General features: G+C 45.8%; 1 protein-coding gene across 4 annotated transcripts in view; it reads left to right on the top strand.

Annotated features, from left to right (window-relative positions):
* The first annotated feature begins 2,435 nt into the window (after positions 1-2,435).
* LOC126984370 (adenylate cyclase type 5-like) overlaps positions 2,436-5,673 on the top strand; it is a 93,076-nt gene continuing 89,838 nt past the window's right edge. For 2 of the 4 annotated variants that reach the window (XM_050837997.1, XM_050837996.1), the window contains exon 1: positions 2,436-4,509. The gene's annotated coding sequence lies outside the window, so the exon portion shown is untranslated. The remainder of the gene's footprint in view (positions 4,510-5,673) is intronic. The other 2 variants (XM_050837998.1, XM_050838001.1) reach the window with 2 other exon arrangements.

Genomic DNA, 5,673 nt, shown 5'->3' with positions numbered 1-5,673 from the left:
CATTGATTTTTATTGACATTATTATTGTTATTATTATTATTATTATTTTTGTATATATTTCTAGCTTCCTCCTCATCCTCATCCTCATCCTCGTTCTTCTTCTTCTTCTTCTTCTTCTTCCTCTTCTTTCTCTTCTTCTTCTTCTTCTTCTTCTTCCTCTTCTTCTTCTTCTTCTTCTTCATCTTCATCTTCTTCTCCTCCACATATGACTATTACCATTACTGAGTTATCGCGTGTGTGTGTGTGTGTGTGTGTGTGTACGCATACTAACATCCATGTCGCTAGTATTTTTATGAAAGGGATGAGCTTGTTGATTCTGGTTACACACACACACACACACACACACAGATTGACACACACACACACACACACACACACACACACACACACACACACACACACAGACTGACAGACGTACAGAGAAAATAAATGTGTGTGTGTGTGTGTGTGTGTGTGTGTGTGTGTACGTCAAACACACACACACACACACACACACACACACACACAGATTGACAGACGTACAGAGAAAAAAAAATGTGTGTGTGTGTGTGTACGTCAAACACACACACACACACACACACACACACACACACACACACACACACACACACACTCTCTCTCTCTCTCTCTCTCTCTCTCTCTCTCTCTCTCTCTCTCTCTCTCTCTCTCTCTCTCTCTCTCTCTCTCTCTCTCTCTCTCTCATTCGCTTGGTTTGTATGCATAAGGTAAGAGAGAGAGAGAGAGAGAGAGAGAATATGTATGCTCATCTCTCTCTCTCTCTCTCTCTCTCTCTCTCTCTCTCTCTCTCTCTCTCTCTCTCTCTCTCTCTCTCTCTCTCTCTCTCTCTCTGCCAACCAACTTTCGTAGTCGTGCGTGTCACATAGGTGAGGGTGGTGGTGGTGGTGGTGGTGGTGGTGTTGAAACGGTGGTGGTGATGAAACAGTGGTGGTGATGAGATGGTATATAGTAACGTGGTGGTGGTGGTGGTGGTGTTGAACTGGTAGCTGTATAGTGGTGGTGGTGTTGAAACGGTGGTGGTGATGAAACAGTGGTGGTGATGATACTATGGTGATGAGATGGTAGTGATGTGGTGGTGGTGTTGGTGGTGGTGATGATTTGATATAATATGGTGGTGGTGGTGATGTCTGAAAGGTGATATGGTGGTGGTGGTGGTGGTGTTGATGGTGGTGTTTCGTAAGGCTGGTAGGTATAGGCTAGTGATGGTGGTGGTGGTGGTGGTGGTGATGTCAGTAGTAGCAGTGGTGGTGGAGGTGGTGATGTCTAAAAGGTAATATGGTGGTGGTGGTGGTGTTACGTAATGCTGGTATAGTGATCTTGATAGTGGTGGTGGTGGTGGTGATGTCAGTAGTGGTGGTGGTGGTGGTGATGTCAGTAGCGGTGGTGGTGGTGGTGATGTCAGTAGTGGTGGTGGTTGTGGTGGTGGTGGTGGTGGTGTCAGTAGTGGTGGTGGTGGTGTCAGTAGTGGTGGTGGTGGTGTCAGTAGTGGTGGTGGTGGTGTCAGTAGTGGTGGTGGTGGTGGTGTCAGTAGTGGTGGTGGTGGTTGTGGTGGTGGTGGTGGTGGTGTCAGTAGTGGTGGTGGTGGTGTCAGTAGTGGTGGTGGTGGTGGTGGTGGTGGTGGTGTCAGTAGTGGTGGTGGTGGTGTCAGTAGTGGTGGTGGTGGTGGTGGTGTCAGTAGTGGTGGTGGTGGTGGTGGTGTCAGTAGTGGTGGTGGTGGTGGTTGTGGTGGTGGTGGTGGTGGTGGTGATGTAACAGAACACTTGCCAAGTTATAAATTCTCACTTATCATTTTTTTTTTTTCATCGTCCGTCGTTGGAATTTATCTCTCTCCCTCACGAGTTCTATATTAGGCCTACGACAGACGTGAAGGGGAAATTATAACCACGGGGAAGCCAAAAAATGTCCCAGGGGTTATCAGAGGAAAAATTGCATTGAAAAACGTTATTTATCTATATATAGGGTCAAGGAAGTAGTAGTAGGCTATGCGGTAAAGAACTTAATACATATAGGCCTATAGCTAATAAGAAAATTTAAAAAGGAGAATGAAAAAGGTGTTAAAAAGAATGATTATATACTTTTAAGATGACAATTGAACACTAATCACCAAGGAAGATAATGGATAATGAAAAATAATAAAAATAATGGTGTCGTGAATCACTGAATATACAATAATGAGAAAAATAAAATAGGAGAGTGAGAAAAATGCTACCAAAGGAAAGATTATATTATTTAAGAAGACAATTAAGCTTTCATCACTAAGGAATATAATGTAGGCCTATAATGAGAAATAATGAAAATAATAAACTGTCGTAAATCATTGAATATATAAGCTATAATTAAAAAAAATAAAATAGAGTAAGAAAAGTGCTATCAAAGGAAAGATTATATAATTTAATACGACAATTGAGCGTTCATCACTAAGGAAGATATAATGTATAAGGAGAAAATAGTGAAAATAATGAATTGTATAATTTCCCGCCGCGTCGGAGGCCGGGTTGTGACGCGGGTCAGCAGCAGGCCTCGCTGCTCGCTGCCGTTCCTTTTATTTTCGCTATCTCCGGCTTTCTGTGAGGTCACTTCTTCGCCAGCAGCATAAAAATAAGTGCCGGCGACAATTGACATGTGCGAGGAGCCGCCACAGTGCCGGGGACCGACGGGAGGGCAGGCCGAGGTGAGTGGACGACGAACTGTTGTCTTGTCCGACGGTGGTTCTCTTTCGTTGTTGTGGTGACGGCCGGTGACGGGCCTGGCGGTGTGTGTCATCCTGGGTGTTACGTGCATGCTTCGTGGCAGGGACTGTTACCGTGGGTTACCTCAAGCCTCGTCAGGTCACCGTCAGGGTGTCACCTCGGGGAGCCGACGCGGGCGTTGGTGTGCCCCGCGGGGCGTGCGCGGCGAGCGACACGCTTAGGTACTTCTTGTTGCTGTCCGCGGGGCGGAGGGCGGGAAGGAATAACTATGCAGGAAGTTTATTCACACCGGTATTTTCTGCCTAAATGCAGATGAGCGACCTTCAGCTCGGCGCGGGAGATGTTCCGCACGCGTGGAGTTTTGGCGCGCCCGCCGCGGCCTACGGGTCATTATGGTGGATGGCGGCAGTGCCCGGCGCCTCTTGTTCAGCAGGCGGCCCTGTCTGGCCTCCTTCGGGGTCGTGGGTAACACCCCGCCTGACGCAGACTTTCCGCGGCGTGGCGTGGCGGCGGGCAGTGGGCGTGAGGGCGGCGGGGCCGTGAGTTACCGCGGGCAACACACTGCCTGTCGCAGGACCCGTGCCAGCCCGGGGCGGGACAGCAGGGCAGGTCAGCCTGGGGGGCTGGCGGGGGCGTGTGGCGGCTGACACCCGCAGCCCGGCGGGAGATGTCGTCACCTCCCGGTGCTGGCATTGTGGCCCTGCGCCGCGGCGCCCCTGGCTGGCCACGCCGGGATGGTGTGCTCGCCGCGGGCTTGGCACCGCTGCGGGGCGCGGATCTCGGGGCTGCTTTGGCCGCCCCGGCGGCAGCCTCGCTCCCTCGGGGAAATACATATGTCTAAAAAGAAATATCTGGTGGTTCCTACGAAAATGTTACACCAGAAAACCATTAATTATGTATACAGAACCATTTATATGAGTAGTAGGCGTAGTAGGCTATGCCCTGAATCAGTAAATAGGCTATATACAAAATACAAAGAACAAACAAAGGGTGTGAAAAATATCTACCAAGTGAAAGCTAATAGTCTGTATGAAGAACTGAACATGAATCAATGAGGAAAACAATGTAAAAACGAGACGTAACAACGGAGTGTCAAAATATGTGTTTGACCACTACCATGCCGCCGTGCCCGGACCACCAGCGCCACCCAAGAGGAACCAGGCGAGTCACGTTCTCCGCTATTCCTCTTATTTTGTGATCTTCAGCTGTCGCTGAGGCCTTTTCTTCGCCAGTAGCATAAAAATAAGTGCCGGCCGACTGTTCCTAAGTGCCAAGAGCCGCCACATTGCCGGAACGAAGGCGGGGAGCGAGAGGATCAAGACAAGTGAGTGCTGAATGGGCAGCAAGTTATCGCCGAGGCGCGGGAAAGTTATCTCATCCTGTCATTATTTTGTTGCCTTATAATCCCGCGCTGGTGACGTCCTCGCGGTGTTCATCCCGGCGGGTGTTGCATGTAGTGTTTTGTTGTGTGTTAGTGGTTTCTGCCGTGTGTTAGCATAAACACTGTAAGGCCATTGACGTGGCGTTGTGTCCGGGTTGTCGGGGCTCGTGGGTCCAGGTGGGCCGTGCGCGACGGGTGTCACGGAGTAAATACACACTGCTTCGTGGGCGGGGCGGGACGGAAGTATTGCTGACACAGACATTACTTATTATCACGGCCCATGTGTTTACACCGGTATTCACTTGCTGAATGCAGACGAACGGAGTCCAACCCGCCGCGGTCGTGCTCCCGTCAACGCGACCACGGGTGGCACCTTTGTGGGACAAGGCGTCCCCGGGGCTGACCTCGAGTGAAGGACAGGTATGTGAGACTTTAGTTTTTCTTTATTCATTTATATATATATATATATATATATATATATATATATATATATATATATATATATATATATATATATATATATTTTTTTTTTTTTACATGTGGCCTATAGCGCCGGTAGGCTATTACGTTTGGGCCTGGTGGTCGGTCATGGCGCAGGCAATTGTTTATAGTGGCGCCATTATTATTGGCTCATGCTGCCCCCCGGAGCTCATTCTTGATATCACTTGCGCTGCACAGCTTCATTCTAGAGTCCGGGTTGATAGGTGGTCTGCAGGACAGCATATGGGTAGTATTAGGCCACTCGGCGGTGACTGAAAAATCCCAGGTGGTTAGCGGCGAATTCGATGCCGCATCATGGACAGCGCACAGAATGCAGGGCCGGCATGCTTACCACTCAGCCACCGCCTCCCCATTATATATATATATATATATATATATATATATATATATATATATATATATATATATATATATATATATATATATATATATATATATATATATATATATATATATATATATATATATATATATTTTATATATATATATATATAATGTAAATTATTGTCATTATTTTTATTATCATGTTCCCATTATAGATAGATATAATTCTTGTTCTTATTTTCATTCTTCTTCTTCTTCTTCTTCTTATTATTATTATTATTATTATTATTATTATTATTATTATTATTATTATTATTATTATCATTATTATTACCGCACGCGGAAGCCGAAAAATATCGGACATTTGCGAACACCAACAAATTGCATCAAAGTGAAAACTAAATTTGAATAATTACTTTAAGGCTCAACTGAGTATGAGTAAATAAATAAAAGTGGATTATGAAGGTAAAGTAAATTAATGGTAAATGATTGTACATAATGAATAGTGGTAATGATAATGATAGGCTATTTAGTAAGTCATATTTACGTTACTAGCCTACTACTACTACTACTACTACTACTACTACTACTACTACTATATACTACTACTACTACTACCACCATTACTACTACTACTACTACTACTAATACTACTATTAATAATAATACCACTACTACTACTACTACTACAACTACTACTGCTACTACCACTACTCCTACCGTTACTACTGCCACTACCGCTGTCGCCATTAACCGCCT

The sequence above is a fragment of the Eriocheir sinensis genome, chromosome 57 (genome assembly GCF_024679095.1).
Source record: "Eriocheir sinensis breed Jianghai 21 chromosome 57, ASM2467909v1, whole genome shotgun sequence".
NCBI classification, from domain to species: Eukaryota; Metazoa; Arthropoda; class Malacostraca; order Decapoda; family Varunidae; genus Eriocheir; species Eriocheir sinensis.
Note: the sequence above shows the minus strand (reverse complement) of the source record. Positions and strands in the feature narration are given on the sequence as shown.